At 31.4% G+C, this 18,222-nt stretch overlaps 1 long non-coding RNA gene across 1 annotated transcript; it reads right to left on the reverse strand.

Moving 5' to 3' along the window:
* Positions 1-757: 757 nt before the first annotated feature.
* On the reverse strand, positions 758-1,193 carry LOC139907211 (uncharacterized). The gene is made up of 2 exons (XR_011783665.1): positions 1,081-1,193; positions 758-1,021 (listed from the first exon to the last, which is right to left on the reverse strand). It is a non-coding gene; the product is annotated as an uncharacterized lncRNA (long non-coding RNA).
* Between the last annotated feature and the right edge of the window lie 17,029 nt (positions 1,194-18,222).

Raw genomic sequence — 18,222 nt, forward strand, 5'->3', positions numbered from 1 at the left:
GCAATCCTTTTATGAAGATTGAATCTTCACTATAGAGAAATTGAAGAATATGACACCTTTTGTATCCCATATAATTCCCAATATTCACCCAATGCCCTTAACTGAGCAACTGGCAATTTGAATATTTTTACCAATAGGAATAACAACTGGTTTTTTTAGTTGATCTTCAAACCAGACCTCATTTCAATACTTTTTGAAGTAATATAAAACTATTTTAATTCCGTTAGTTAATTCACTAACAAACCTAGCCTCTAACTTCAATGTGAAGTCGTCGGCTAAATATACATTGTATGTATGGAGGTCCCGAAATCCATTCCAAACTCCTTGAATTTATTTTTAATCGAATCTTTAAGATCTTTTAGTCTAGCGACAAATAAAAGGGGAACTGAAGGACAGCCTCGACGGCAACTCTTTTTTAGAGTAAATGGATTGCTTTTTCCATCCCCCATCTAAATAGTTGACGTACCATTGAAGTGAAGAGCCCTAATAGATTAAATTATTTTCTGAAAGGATATTTTTATCTACTTTTATTGTATTACTGCTTAAGATTAATCAAATGCTTTGCTGAATTCCTCAGAAGTTATTTTCTTACATACAGCTTTAACAGCAGAATGTACATTTTTTTATGATTACCGAAGTCATTATACATAAGAGATTAGTAAACTGTATATATGTAATATGTAACTAAGGGATACCCATATTGAAATGAAAGAGTTACACCCCAACATGGCACAGTCGTCAACTAAAACAACCTATCTGCAAATTAAGGGGTATGTATTTCGTCAAATTAAGGCATGCCAAAACTTTATGGAAAGAGTGGAGTCCTTGACACTACAGGAAAGAACTGAAGACATGATGAATAAAAAAACGGAGCTTAAGACTATCACCAAAGACTTTTTGTAAACCCTTTGTTGAATCACGTGTATAAATGACAAATGTGTAGAAGAAGAGTTTTTCCGTCAAAACGAGCCGAATCAAAAGAAGCTTATACTTATAAGGATGGCCTGGAAGCCAGCCTCATCTATAAAAGAACAAATAAAAAAATAAAAGTACCCACATATTGTAGATGTATCTACTTACAGACATCGACGACGACAAATGGAGCACGATCAGACTCCGAGTGAGAAGTTTCAATATCCACCAAATCTTACTGTGCTTGCTTAAGATCCATCCTAATCGACTATATGAATGACTTGCTCGTTATATTAACATTTTCTGTTTATTATATTATGTTAACGGTGTTTCCTTTTTATGAAAATATTTTTCTTTTTCTTCGTGTGTGCGAGCAGGTAGCAATATTTTTTTTTTTTTTTTTTTTTTTTGGGGATTTTAAAGGCTGCATGTGGTCACCTTTAATAAAATCATAATTACAGTCCCCTAATTTTTGTGCTGTGAATTATACCCGTCTTTGCTTCCAAAAAGAAAGAAAATGATTGATCAAAGTTTCATTCATTGTCCTCCAAGCCGGATCATTCGGATTTGAATGGATTTGTGATATACAATAGGACAATAACATCATAAATCTTCTGTGTTCCGATGGTAACTATATTTGATATAAGAACGTTGTTTAAATTGTATGATGGCACCATTTAAACCAACTATCGCAGTGCTTCGAGAGCATCAGGGATATTTCAAGAGCCTCTCCAACAATGTAATGATTAGGTAATGTATATATCCCCTGATTTAAAGAGAATCCAAGAGTTGGATGTAAGTGTTGGTTAGTGAAATGGAACAATTAATAAAATACTACTCAGAGTTGGACACTGATGAAAATGAAGAGATTTGCACAAAATAAATCTAAGATGTTTGGGAATTATAAAAAAGCATGGAAAAACTGTCAAGGCTTGTTGTGTTTTTGAAAGATAATTAAGGATAAATAGCTTAATAGTGGAAACAAAATACAAAAAAGGGATTTGGGATATTAAAAAGGGTGTTTTTCTACCCAGAGATGAGCCTACACCACATTCAAATTACACCCTCCCCGTGTTATGTGTACCTTAATTGGAATTACCAAAGTCAGAAGGAGAATTGACTAAATTTCCATCATGGATGGAAACGTTTCAACAAATGCCGATAGTTATAATATCAATACAATGTATAAAATTTACTTATTTGAGATGCACAGTCCAACTCTGTCAATAAGATTAAGAAAGGTATAATGAATCTATAACAATCTTATAGGATAATTTTGGGTATAGATGAATAGTGATATCCAAGTCTGTTTATAGATTCGTGGGTCTCAATCAGGTAAAAAATAATACAAATTATCTTCATCAACCCCACAAAGAAATCATCACGACTCATGCAATCTTAAAGCAAATAATATAGATATAAAAAGAAATTATCAAGATAAAATGTATCATTCCCTTATGGAGAGTCAAGTGATTGGTCTTCTTAAGGATGGATGGAAGATATTCGTATGTGAAATAGAAGATGAAGATTGAATCACTATAAAAATTCCACCTCATGTTCAAATTGCTGCTAAGGTTACTGAAACTCGTAATTCCATAAATAATGATGGAATATCGCTTACTCTGAAAATTATTGTTCATAAAAGAGTTGTAAATATGTAAAGGGTGATTCAAAACAAGCGGTTTTTTCCAGCAGAGATTTTTTGACAGCCGTGCTCGAATTCTGTCAAATTCATACGTCATTTTTACTTAGTATTGTTTTACAATACGTCATGGAAAGATATACGTACCAACAACGTGTACAAATTGTTCAATTGTACTATGAAAATCAGCGTTCTGTGAAAGAAGTTTTTCGCAAATTACGCCCAACTTATGGTCCACATAATCGACCTTCAGAATCCACAATTCCTAGAATAATCGAAAAATTTGAAGGGGCAGCAACTTGCTGGGATGTCCCGTCGTCTGGTAGGCCACGTACAGCTCGCAGAGTAGAAAATATTGCGCCCGTAGCCGAGAGTTTAGCCGAAGATTGTGACAAATCGATTCGCCGTCAACGGCGAACGTTATCGCGCCATGGTAACAGACTTTCTGGTACGTCAAATTGAAGCACATGGTCTCCACGATATTTGGTTCCCCCATACCCCCCCAAACAAGACAGTGCCACTTGCCACACAACGCGCGTAACAATGGACTTATTGGGACATTATTTTGGTGAGCAATTAATTTCACGTTTTGGCCCGGTCAATTGGTCACCAAGATCGTGTGATATCACACATTTGGACTTTTTTCTTTGGGGCTACGTAAAAGCAAAAGTCTATGTGGATAAACCAGCGACGATTGATGTATTGGAAGCAAATATTGAGAGTGTTATTCGTGAGATTCCGGTCGCAATGCTTGAACGCGTCATCGAAAATTGGTGCGAAAGAATGGACCATTTAAAGGCCAGTTGCGGCCAACATATGAAGGGGATTTTTTTCTAGAAATAATTGTAATACAATTGATATCAAGGATTGATATAAAACGAGATATTTCCGACATTTTCCATTTTTTAAAACTTGAAGAATTGTAAAAAAAAAAAATGAAAAAAAAGCTGAATAAGTTTATGTTCAAAATTTACAGTGACAGACGAGTTAAGACATAGAGGCTCCTTTACCTTTCATGGAGGACTTATTTTTTTACTTGTCGAATTCAATAGCTCTCGCTTTCAAATGTTTCAACAAAATAAGGTCATTATTTCGTTGGAAGACTGCATTCACCACATTATATTTTACCACATTATGATGTGATAAAATAAACATCTACAAGGTAGGGCAGTAAAACGTAGACTGTTAATTAATGTATTATTTTTTCTTTACATTGAAAAGGTTTAGTAATTATTTTTTTATATTCTGTTTTATGTCCTTTTTACATAAACAAGCTATACTAATCATTTAATAATTTCATCATCATGAGCGAGCAAAAAGCAAAAACGATTTTGTGTGTTTCAAACTTTCAATCATTTCTTTTGTAAGCCTTTCTTAAACTAAAATATGCCCTCGGTAGGGTACAAACTTTCGCTTATGAAATGTTTCCCTAAAATGGAGTTCTCAATAATGTGTATTACTGATTTCTGCCTATAAGGATAAAGTTATCCACTTATTTCAAAAGATGAAATTAAAACTATATCTTTTAGTAATAAATGTCCATAAAAGGATAAATATCGTCAGTAGATTGGACAGATTTTTTTTGTATTAATTATCAATATGTAAATGTTTCTCAATTAACTATAAGTTTATCCGTATTTTTATACTATTATGTTACATTATTATTGTAATAAAAGGTACAGAAATTCGATTAAAGAAAGTTAAATTGGATAAATCAATAAGTAAGGGCCATTTAATTAGGATGTAAATACTTAATAATAGTCATTAATTGCATATAAATGAAAAATGCATTTTCTTAAAATATTTCGATTATTCTTATCTTAATGACTGTTTCTATTATTTATATTCCTAGTTGAAAAATTGATTTAACTCATTAAACAACTTTTTTCTTTTTTTTTCTCTCTCGACAAACATATTATACTCGGTCAAATTTTGAACTTTTATTTTATAATACTGAAAATAAACTAACATTTGAAATACAAAAAAAAATCAATCAATTAATTTACCCAATTCCGTCTTAATGTTGCTTATTTGTATATAAGCCAATAAGAGAATATGAACGATATGAAATAAATATATCTTGAAATTCCATTCATCTATATTAATAAAGCAAAGTTTGTCTTAATGTATGCATGTCTCTCTTTCAGTAATTATGTAATACGTACATGCACAGTCATTTTTGATTTAAGAAATAACAATATAGTCATTCTAATAAAATCTTGCAGGCCGTTTGCATGTATTATCAAGCTTGGACATAATATTAAAAAGGGAAGGGTTGTGTAAGGGAAGCATGTAAAAAGGAATAATATATCGCAGGTGTTTAGGTCAACTTCAATTTTTCACACCAGGATTTAATCAAATATATGTTGAGGAGATATTTCTAACAAAGAACGTGTTTACCAAAAGCTCAGCCATGTCGAGTTCTAAAACTGAGGTAAAAAAAGTAATTTAATTGGAAGATAACACTCTTTTTGTAATTGCTACCAAAAATAATTCTATATTATTTTCACAGTGTAAATCCTTTTTGGACTAGAAGTAAAAGTAAGGAGAGACATTGGGGTAATTTCATGTGAAGATACGGAGTAGGATCTGTGTTATTTCCTTAATCTCAGAGATACTCGCAGCTAATTCAAGTAAATGTCATGACAACTAAGATGCTCTCCTCTCAAACATCTTTCAAACTGTCAGGGTGACTACGTTAATGTTGGGTTTATTTTTTTTTTACATATTGGCGTTTCATATCCTTTGAATCTCTGCTTTAAAAGCTCCCCCGAATGTTACTCCCTCGACCATGCCATCTGAGGGAATTTGAGAATAGAGGCTGTGCTATATCTAACAGAAATTTTGATAACCTTGATAGGAGTGGGCGGCCATGTCTGAGACATTCATCTAGAAGTGCTGAAGTGCCTTTAAGCCCGATTGGAGGCCATGGTATCATGCAAAGAAAAATATTTTGAAAAATAGAAAGGTATTTCAATAAAGAAGTCTGTGATATAGCTTCAAGGATGTACTCCTTTTCATTCTTGTACAAGTTTAACATATTCGTTCTTTATCAAAATTTTGCTCGATTTTACCTCGCAAACTGTACATACAGTCAGTGTTTCATAGACATATTTGAATCAATTATAGGTTTTATATTCAAATTACTAGGATGAGTGTAGATACCCAAGAATTTTAGCCATAGAGACTATAATTGATTTAAGAGACCTTTATTTGCCCCCGTATAGTCTTTAAATATAATCTATCAATATATCTTTCTTTCATTGTGACTACCATTTACAGCTACTTTAAGTGCAACTTGTGGCACTTCAAAGAGAATCAAAAATTGAGGAACAAATGCAAGAAAATATATTTTCCAAAAAACACCTTGTCTGGGGGAAACAAACAACATTTTATCTCCAATATCCCCCTTATTATCTCACTTAATAGCTGGGGACTGCATTCAGTAGACAGATAAGTATTTTGGAAAATTATAAACCTAAATTGCCTAAAAAGACTTATGAAAAGCGAAGACTTTTTGACAAAAATAATCCAATACGTGTTCGAAATATCAACTGGATATGGATTGGGTCAGTCTCCTGAGCTCAAGCTCATTTAAAATCTATATCAGTGGGCTAAGTTTGAAAATTGGTAAGGGATAGAATATTTATTTCTTCAAATTTATGTATGCTTAAAGATATGTGATGTTTAATTTGCAATTTAATCTTTTATATAAAACGGGTACATCTTATAAGTAGAATTTACATATTTATTATCAAGTGCAAATAGATTTCACGAAGCATTAGTAATATTACTTAAAGATGATTACTTTTGAGCTTATATAGCGCATACATATTTATTTCAAATAGAATAATATCAAGAGCAAAGTCTCTTTTTGCACAAATGTACAAATATCTGTATTTGTAGATTTCATACTCATTTATAGTTTGTTGCTAAAAGGATGTACAAGGCATGTTCTTTATTGAAGCACATGACATAAACAATAGCAGTCTAGGATCATTAAAATTTTCCTTTTCGAGGACATATTCGACAAGACAAAAAATAGAACTTGCTCATGGGATTAAGTTTTTGAAATGTGACACCTTTTAGCCTCTAAATGATAGCTTTCATTCTATTCCCCTCGTAAAATATGATACTTTCAATGATATTACATACCAAAATTTATTCTATTTTTCTTCAAAACGAAAAAAAAATCTTATAAAACATCGTTAAAGTTATTATATCAAGCAACCTCTCCTCCGCAATGAAACAGAAGGAAGGCGTAAATTATGTTGTCAGTTAGCAAATTCTTCGCCAGTATAGGATTAAAAGGTTTTTCATTGAGTACGCTTCATTTTTTTTTTTTTTTCTCTGTTTGGCAAAAACAACAACATATTTATTTTCTTCTTGGTATATATTTTATCATGGAGCTATATACACTTGATCAGCGATTGCAAATTATCCCAATTCATTATTAAAATACTGTTCTTTTTTAAATTGATTTTCGTTGAAAAATAATCTTCAGTGATGAAGTTCATTTTTCTCTCAATGGCTTTGTTAATTAGCATATGGCTTTGTTAATAGGCAAAATATGCGTTATTACTCAGCCAGTAATCCACAAGTGCTTCACAAGACATTATTGCATCCCGATTTTGGTGTGGACCTCATGATGGAGGGATCATTGGCCCATATTTTTTCATTAATGATGATAATCGCCACGTTAATTTAGATGGGATGGCCCAAGGGAACACTTTGTCCTTCAAGTATTGGCAGTACGTCTCGGAGTTAAGGCTCTCGTGGTCCTCCAAGAAAATGAGATCACATTTCTGCCCGTCGGACGCAAAAACAGCCTTCGAGGTCTTGACTTAGATCTTGTGGTCACCTCAGGAGTCCCTTTGGCTACCACGCTGTAAACGGTGGTACGGCACCAGTTCAGAAACTTGGCAATCTCAGTGGGAGTTTTTCCCCACGTGGAAAGTTCCAAAATTGCGACTCGACGTCTCTCCATATTATCGGCTGTTGTTTCACTGTTGCTATTTAGATTTTGCTGGAGTTTTGTTTATAACTGGTCAAGACCCTTGCCTCGAAGTATAAACCGGTTTCAGCTCAATAAAATCACGAATATGTGCATGGTGTAAAATTTAGAGGAGTGTTCAGTTTTAGACCCGCACACCTGTATATCTCAATGATTGAAATATATTTTCATCTATAAATATCACATAGAGTGCAATAAGAATATATAAAACCAAAACAAGATCCGAATTGCATGAAGTATACTTCCTTCTCTAGGAATTACCTATGCACATTGAGCTCAAGAGAATAATTTCTCCCAAACACGTTGTTCATTAAGCTACATCGTTCCATTAGATATATTTACTAGTTTTTATTACACCAAGTTATCCATATTTACCTTTGCATATTTTCCAGATCATCGCATTCAGTCCATCAATGAATCGGATATCGACCCAGTCTATATGATACATATTCAACCCTAAGCATGTTCTTTAGATGTTTCCTTACGGGGATATGCTTTTTAATGAAGCCATTTATTATTATTGAATTATTATTGAAGTTGTTTTTTTTTCGGATAAAAACTTTTTACTTGCTCTTTGTTAGAGAAATAGACATTTAATTTAAATTTAACAAGAATAATAACCGTTACTCATTGTATGAATATATAACCAACATGTTAAGAATAAAATCAATTACACATTCTAAAAGATAACGTAAAGCGAAATGATGGATTCAAAGTACTTTGTTTTGGTAAATACTCTTACTTAAGATTCTAAGTAATCGTTTTATACTTTTTTCCAAGAGTTTTTTTGGATAAACAATTCGTAATTTTTTTTTTATCTTTTCCTGCCAATACACATCAATTGCTTTTATCTAATCTAGAAATATACCCAATATAAATATTCGAAGAAAAAGCCTGATTTTTATTATTTATTTTGAGTTATTTATGGTTTATTTGTTACAGAGTAAACTTTTAAATGTCAATCATATGAACTATTTACTTATCATCTTATTGACATTTAAAAGTTTGTTTTATGTTAAATATAAGTAAATATTTATTGACTCAATCCAAGAATGGATTTATTGATATGATTTGTTTGATTTATAAAATAAAAACTCTTCATAAATTGAAATTCGTATTTATATTTGATGTGAAACAAATATTTGATCTCAGTATCTTTCAACAATTGATAGTTATGAAAACATTATCAAAAATAATGGCCTTAAATTTCATCAAATGTGTGCAAATTAATATGTTATAACAAATTAACTGAATTTTTAAATTGTTTTATTCGTAAATGTATAATTCATATTCATTATTGTAATTGAAACTACAAAAAAAAGCTAAACATTCAAGTTAGTTATGTTTTGTCAAGATTGTAAAGAACTTTAATTATAACTATGTAGGAAATGTCATTAAAAATATATTTGAATAATTAAATACAACTTCAAACTGTAAAAAGAATTAAATTGTTCTTAACCCGTATTAAGAGCTAAAGAAGAAAAACGGATCACAGAAAATTTTGTGGATGTTCAAAATTACAAATTTTTGGCCCACTTATAACCAAAAAAGATAATGACATCGAACACTCAAAAAAGTTCTTCAATAATGGTACAATATAGGTTTTAAGAATATTATTTTTTTTTTTTTTTTTTGAGTTCCAATCAAATTAACCTTCCCTTACTTCCCTTCAAATCCGATCATGAGTATCTCACTGGGGTATGAAACAACATCAGCATTAAGTTAAAACGACATCCTCAAGGAGAATGGAAGGTCAATGGGGGTGAACGCCCCATTATTGGAAATCCAAAGGTAAAATTGATCTTCCTAATACAATAAGAGAGGAGTGGGACTTATCAGGTCGAGATTATTTGTTTATTAGCTACCTCGATTGACAAAAGTGGAAGGTAAAATTTCGAAAAAAAACATTGTATTTAGTCTCCGGATTTTTTCTCATTGCAAGCTATTAATTATTATGGGTTTCAATTTCGAAGATATTAAGCTCAGCAGTATCATAACATGCATTGCCCTTAATGAGTATAGGTTTTGTGGTTATTTCTTAATTGGTAAATATTGAATTAATCCTCACATCACCAACATTTAGTTTGGTTTTATTCAACTACCACCATTTTTGTCATTAAATTGTTTGGAATTATGTTAAATATATATATATATTTTTTTTTTGTGATTTGTCATTTCGTATTTGAATGAGTTCAGATACTCAATTTTTTAGCTAATGTTTAGAATCTTTATTTGATTTTAGAAACTTATGCTGACGCCAATTTATTATTATTTTATTGTAAAGACTTTTTACTTCGTAAAGTGCAGTTTCCAAAAAGTTTCCCAGAATTTTTATAAGTACAATTTGTTGATAAATATTTGGTATAATTTGTAGAAAAATGCTAATGACAAAACTTATTCTACCTTGATTTCCCGTTTAGGTGCCACATTAAATTTATCTTCATCTTAATATGTTATTTGAGATCACATAAACCTGTTTGATATACTTCAACTCAATTGATAACTAATACATTAACTTTGCATCAGATTAATAACATTCTAAAAAAAATGTAAAGTCATGCACACTAATAATATTTATGTATACCATATATTGGCTTAATAAAATAGAAGTTTTTATTAATTTTCAAGTAGAGTATGATCATTTATTTCTTGCATTTTTTTTCTACAACTATATTTGTTTTAATTTCTCACATTATCAAATATTTATTTCAACAACATAAAAAAGGCATAAATTAGATAGGACACATGTAAAACATTTTGATGTGATGTCAGCATTGTTGGTGTAGTCCATCTTGGGGCCTCAACAACCAATTTTTATAACAAATATTAAGGAAAATAGTGAACTATTGGATTTCAAAATAAAACTAACAAATTAGTTTATTAATAATATACCCCATAACATTCAGATATATCTATATATTGAGCTTAAAATGTATCAAAAATATATTATTAAATAGTAATACAATCTTACTTTCATATTGTAGATAAAAATTAACTATAAAAATGGGAAGAAATGGAATCGCCGTAGTTCATGGACAACGCTCTCGAGAGAAGTTATTCTCTTGAACTTAATATGTGTACATGTATTGTAATACTATAATATTTACCTATACCTAATCAGTGCAACTCTATCAAGCCAATTAAAGGAACATTTTAAATAAATGGTAAGAATATTAAATATCCGTTTGAAACTCCATGGATAATTAAATTAATTACTACTCAGAATAAGAAAACTGTATTACTTTCATTAAAAAAAAAAAATCAATCAAAAAGATGTTCGGACAGTTTTCAAATCAAATTTCAAACTCAGAAAAGTAGTTGGGGTTGTCAGGATGTGAACTGAATAGAATTCCAATTGATATACTTAATAAAAGTGGAGGATACATTGGGGATACAAATTGTTGTTATTGGTTTCTACAGGAGACATAGGAGTTTACAAAGATTTAGATTTGCCATCAAAGAGACCATGAGATCCATTTGCTAGTCCCAGGATAGTCGGAGTGAACGACTAAAGATTTCAAGATTGAAGATTATCAATAGTTTTTAACTAATATTTAGAGTCCATGACGGTTATGAGGGTATCTGCATACCAGAGTGATTTATTAACTTTGTCATCATATTGAAAGCCCTTCATTTTTATATTTTTCATTATTTCTCAGTGATGACATACAACAGTAATTAGAAACCGAGATAAGGATAAACTATCTCCTTGTCGACGTCCCCTAGTGCTATAGAAACTGGACATATTTCCTTCTATTTATACTATGCTATGAAGACTTCTTAGAATAGTGGCTATCATTCATTTAAACTTTTGTGGAAAAGATTACTTCGAGTAATTTGCCGTAGAATGAACTGTGGGAGACCGTGTCAAAAACTTTCTCTAAATGTTTCAGGGAAAACGCAAAACTTTTGCCTGCTAGCTTAATCTCATTGATCATATCTTGAACAGTACGTGGGATATCTTCAGCCAACAAGCAATAGTCATCATGGAACAAGCAAGGAGAGACGCCATCCTCGAATTGGCTTGCGACACAAGCCCTCTGCTATCTACAAGCTTCTTAACTACCCCAAGACCAAGGTGTGCTGGGTTGTCAATGCCTGGGAGGTTGAGGGGAAGGTTTGCCGCAAGGCCCACAACATGAGAAGTGGCCGAATCACCACTCCCCGCTTCCTTGAAGGGTTCCATTACGAGGGAGTGGAATGCTGTCGATTCCGTGGAAGTCATGAGGGCATGCAAATCCTTAAGGAGCAGGATGGAGATGATGGTGGCTGCTGAGGGAGGACATGTTGAATAAATTTATTGTTTAATATCATGTCTAACTTTTTCATATTAACAAATACACTCCAAATTTCATTTTTATCAAGCAGGTTGAATTTTAAGATAGTTCCCATATATCGTGGACACCCTGTATTTAATTTCAAATGTATTTTTCCTCTCTTAGCAACCAAGAATAGAGTCCCAATACTCATAAACTAAGGTATCGCTTTCTAATCAAAGATTTCTCAGTAAGCACCCTCAAGGATTCGGACAAGCGCTGATGCAAATGCTTTACAGAACTCGAAAGGGAGAACCGAAATTCCAGGTGATTTTTTGTATTATTGTATGTAATGATATTTTCTATAATTTCAGATCAATGTATAGGCTTATATTGTCCAAGTCTGATCTCCCCACGAATAGAACTTCACCACCTTGAAGAGTTCTCGAGACACCAGTTATGACAAAATTTACACATAGCTTGATTTGTGTAGTCCTCACACCGGTACAGGTTTTCATAGAAGTCAGAAGCCGTTCTAGAACCAGTCTAGGGTCATTGGTCACTGATCCATCTGATAATCTCAGTGAGTGTAATTTTTTACTTGGCGAAAATATTTCATAAAATTTTTATGAATTATTAACCCATTTATATTGTGCTCTTTATTAGGTTCACCTTGGCTCTGATTAAATATCCTCTATTTTTATACACAATTATTATATTTATCGCTACATTCGTCTCTGCTGTGTTCCCTTCTAGACCATCTATATATATCTTTATTTTGTTTCTTAAGTGTGCTTCTCTATTCCTCATATTTTTTAGAGAGATGACTGGAATCATTTTATATCTTTCCTAAACCTTTACAGGAGGAGTACAAGGCCATTGCTTTTCTCTCGTCATAGTATTTTATAATCCTGTGTATTATAGTTTCTGTTTCTTCTGATTCCAGATGGGTGACGTTAAGTTTCCAGAACGTTTTGGTTTGTTGATTTACCCTCAAGAAGCTTGATATAATAGGGGGGTGGTCTGAAACATTTGGAGGGATCACTTTGAACTCATTTAGCACTGTAGATATGGTTGATGAAGCAAAATATAATCAAGTCAACCTTGTCTTCCCCTTTGAGGGTTTTGAGGTTGACTCGTATGTGCTGATTAGTCCAAAAGGTGCTTGAAAAACACAGTCTCAAGATTTTTTGCATTTATCTTATTTCTGGATCCTCCAAAAATTTTGCATTTCTTACAGGACTCCTTGTATTATTTAGGTCGTCGAGTAAGACGATCCCATTTTCTGGATTTGTGCTACATTTATAATATATATTGCTATAAAAGGAACCGGAGTTGGAGTTTGGACCATAAGTGGCAAATATTCTAGATCTTCTATCTAGGAAGTTCACGTCTACAATGACAACGTTACACATAGGACCAAAATACACCAGGCTTGGATTTAGGGTTTCTTTGATGAGGACTATAATTATCTTTGATGGATGTGTTGTTTGTATTTTGCATTTGAAACGAAGAGTTTATCGGATTTTGGAAACAAATGTGCGATAGGTGATACTTCACCGATGGGAGTGTCAACAAGGACTAACACGTCGGGGATGGGCACCATTTTTCAGAATTAGAAAACCTTATTTGATCTAGACGGAGTCTACGAAATATTTACATTATAGTCTTACTCTTAAATAGCATTACAACATCCAGCCTATAAAAAAAGATGAACATTCGGTTTCAATATAGGCATAGAAACAAATTTGAATTTATGGAACACTTTTGTACCCTGGATGTGAAAGGTTCAATGAAAAAAGTTAAATAAACTCAATATTCTTTCCTTAAAATACTGTAGGGAGTCATGAAGAGAAGAAAATCTTTACATTTTATTTAATTAATCGGAAATAATTCTAATTTGACATACTAAATTTTCACAAAACAAATTTATATCCAATTACTAAAAGGATAATTAATTAAATAATACTTTTTAAGGGTGCTTTTTGTAGTTTGCTCTCCTAAAATTAAATCATGGTTAAAGTTTAGACTCAAGTCGGCACTTTTTTCTTTTTAGTAGAGAAGAAACAAAATTCAAATTTATATAGCTAAGATTTAAAAAAAAATAGGATTTATCCATTTTATATTATGAAGAAAAAAATTACTGCTTGGGACAGTCTTGTGATTATATCGAATAATATGCATATACAAATATAAGTATATATTTTAATCAAAATGCAAGTAAGTTTTATGGATTAACTCTGCAGAATAAGTTATACAATTACCCCATAAATAATAAGTTGAGTAAAGAGGGCTTAAATTATATCCAAAATAGTTACTATCATAAATTCATACTAATGCTATAGTCAATTAACATTATATAGATAAGTTATATATTTTGAAATACATGAATCAACACCATTTTGGAGATGTGATTTTCCATAATACTTTTTATGTAGGTCCTAATACAAAAAAGTATTACAATATTTTTGTACTACATAGATTTTTTTATGTATGTATGTACAAATATCCAAAATATTCGAAGGAAATCAGATAAAAACAATCCTTGCCCTAATGAATGGTTTTGACATCTATGTTTTGTCACAACACTTTAGAATCATATTATGACCAATTTGTTGTAATGTAATTGGTTTTATCCAATGCCGTTCCAACGAGGGGATGAAAAGGGTAACATTTCACCTGGAAATTTTCCAATATTCACTAAAAAAAAGCTGATGTAATGTTTTCAAAATGTGTATATGTTTTGTTTTAAAAGGTATAAGTTGATGTATAAACTTATGTAGTCAAAATTTCGAACATTTTATAACATGCGGAAAGTACATTTTCAAAAATTATTACATTGCTCAAAGTAAAGTGTGTACAAAGGTAGTGCAAAAATATATATATATATATACGAAAACAAGTATTGAGAGAAAATTATACATTTTTTATTACCACAAACAATTTTTTAAATTGTTACTTCTGGATTTTTTCTCAAAAATTCCTACCTGGTCAGCAATACAAACTTCACAAAGGAACCTAAACTTGTCACACACATATTTATCTGTGGCTTTGAGAATATTGTTCCACTCTCTGGCCACATATGCCTTCGGGCAACAATATTGGAGTAGTAGACTGCACAGGCCATGGACTCCACAGCGTTCTACATAAGATTATCCAAGGGTTTCAGGTTTTTGTGAATGAGGTGACCAAAGCTATTTGGACCAAAATTCCTTTGTTCTTAATTTGTCTACGATATATTACTGCATAGTCTTGCTTGTATGACATTGAGCCCCATTTTAAGTCCACGACCAGTTACTAATCCCATAGGTTCTATTAAGGCCAGAAAATACCTTATGGTCCATCAAGTTCTTGTACTGCGTGGTGTTAACAGTCCCCTGTTTAGTCCAAAATCGTGGAAACATATTTCTATCAAAGCAACAAAACTAACATTACGGGAGAAGCAGGGTCTTTGGTCTTTCCAAAATAGCAAATGGATGCCTCCACATCTTCAGGTATTTTGGCAATGTGTTTAGTGCTTCTTAAGTTTGGCACTGCATTAAAGTAAATATTTTTTCATAAGAGAACTCCAAAACCCGACTTTGGCCTCTTTTCAGTTTGTTGAGATTTTTTTTTGCAACTCTCGTATTTTCTCGCGTTTTCGGGCTGTCAGTCCAGGAACTTTAGTATAGGCTCTTGATTTGAGTTATACTTCACAATTCTTATCGCTTCATTTTTTTCTATGCTTAACTGTTTGGCAATTTCAAAGATATTACAAGGGATAGTAGTTTCAATTTTGGTTCAAAATTCTCTGATGTTGGCTTCTCTTCCTGTTGAACGTAGCCTCCTATTCTGAAGATGATTGGAAAAATTCTGGGCTTCAGAAGTTTAGGCTTGTGGTGACACAGAAACATTCAGCAATGTCCTTGACCTTGTTTCCAGCGACAATGCAACCCGCAATTTTTTTTTCTTAGCTCTTCCTTGATTTCCCACTTTGTTTGTTTATCAAGTTCATAGAAAGACACTGAGGGTCTCAAATAGTAACTCCAACGTTAATGGAACTTATTTTCCTCCTTGAGAAATGAACTATTTTACATGTACCAAATTACTTTTTTGCTGCTATAAATTATTTGACAAATTTCACTTTTGGTACATAGTCAGCAGATATTAAATATATCATAAGTAAACTTTAAAATATACAACAACGTTCATACAGATATTACTCCGCGTACGAATAATTCCTGAATACATCATGGCACGGACGGTATTATCCTCGTTGCAACTTAATACCACTCATCTCCATCTTTACTTTATTGGCATCCATTTGTATCATTCCAATAATAACTCTTCGTTATTTGTTTAAAAATCTAGTCTTCGGATTCAAATTCTTGATTACAATGGGCCTTTTTACATGGAAAAATCTATTCTGTAACGGATATCCTACTATGTTTGTATCTTGGTTAATAAATCAAAATCTATCATTGATATAAAATAAAGTCAAAAAGTAAGGATATAACAGGGTGTGAAACAAGGGGATCCTGTGAGTACAATCCCTTTTTTTATGGCCGTCGCGTGCCTACAAAAATGTTAGATGCCGAGATTAGAGGTGGAGCTATTGAAGGGGAATAAGTGACAAATCTGCTTTTTGCAGATAATGGAACTGTCAATCTTAGTGGTTCCCGTATTGACAACCCAAGCGTCTAGGCCAGGAGAAGTATTGGAAATATTAAGAGAAAAATCTGATATATGGATGAATGCATCTAAATCTCAAATACTTACAAATATGGAAACGATCCCAAAAATCTTTCTTCATTCAATCTAATATACACGCTCCTACCTACGGAGCATACCTGTATTATTATAATACTGAAGAGTTTATTTTAAAGAAAGAAAACTTATCGGAGAAAGAATGGAATATCTAATGAAGAATGTTGTTCCTTTACTTTCTTGTTATGAAAATAAATAATTTTTCTGATAATCTATTAAACAAACCTATCCAACTCGGGATCAATAAATATTATTTTTTTTCGTCACAACATTTTCTTGCCTACGTTCACTTCCTCTCCTAAATCTGTCACTTTATACAAATCCATTATCCATTTGTATTTTTGCCATCTAACTATTTTGGAAAAGAAACACTTTATCAATATTATCGACTAATTTATAACAAAGTATCACTCAAAATGGGTGTGATTTGTATAGTAAATATTCGAAAATATTAATTTTAATTAAATCTTAGTAATTCTATTTTAATAGAAAACAATACAAATGTTTATATACATATTTATTTTATTTATCATTTAAATAATAAACCAACCATATTTAAATTTGACATTGTTTATTTTATTTTTTAAATTTATCTGTAATTTTTTGTTAAATTAAAGAATGTACCAGAGATTACTTTATATTTGGATAAATTATTCACTTTTTAAATCACACAACGTCCTTATTTTAACTATTACTATTTCTATATACTAAGTTATATTAATATATTCTTGTATTATCAATTAGTTATAAATATATATTATTTTACATAGAAAGTGATTATTCTTCCTAAATGTGAAATAAAAATTCAAATTGCATGATTCCTTGTTGCCACACTAGTAAAAAATATAGTCGAAAGCTCTATAATAATAAAATAATAACTTTTTTTGCATAAATTTCCAACATCAAACATTGTAATTCTTAATAAATGGAAATCAGCTATACCAATAATTTACATACCTGGTAAAAATACTATATATTTATTTTAGTGATGTCGGATGAGTGTTCATACCTTATATACTCGTACAATAATTATTTTTTATAAGGATGTTAAATATGTTGTCTAAAAATTTGTCTGCTCTCTTCAATTTAAACATGAAGATTTTGAAAATAATGAAGAACTAAAATGAAGTATCTTAATAAAAAGTGCTCTACACTCTTTAGGATTAAAAACGGAAGTGACAATTAAACAATGGACTGCTAAGATATCTAAGGTTGAGTTGGGGCGTAAACGGAAAAGTTATGAAACAGAGTTTAGGGTTTAATTGTTTTTGAGAAAAGATAATATTTCAAATTTTTCGGAGCTCAAACAAAAATTTAGATACCTTCTGTGTTATTACAAAAAAAAATGAGTAAATTTAATGGAAGATTAAGTCCAATTTCTGTACATAACAAAAACAGATTCAGGTATTTTGCATAACACACAAAATTAATGGAATAATAACTCTCTTTTTGAGAAGAGAATTAATTACTATTTTGATTTTATAGTTATATATATTTATTTAATTAATTATTTAGAACTAGTGTTAATACATTTTAGGTAGGTCAGTTATTGGATTTAGTGTAATATTTCAAAGAGACTTTAAATTTCAAATAATGTGGAATATTACTAATTTATTTTGTGGTTGCAGAGCGAATATCAAAATTTTAAATTT

The sequence above is a fragment of the Lepeophtheirus salmonis genome, chromosome 14 (genome assembly GCF_016086655.4).
Source record: "Lepeophtheirus salmonis chromosome 14, UVic_Lsal_1.4, whole genome shotgun sequence".
Lineage (NCBI taxonomy): Eukaryota > Metazoa > Arthropoda > Copepoda > Siphonostomatoida > Caligidae > Lepeophtheirus > Lepeophtheirus salmonis.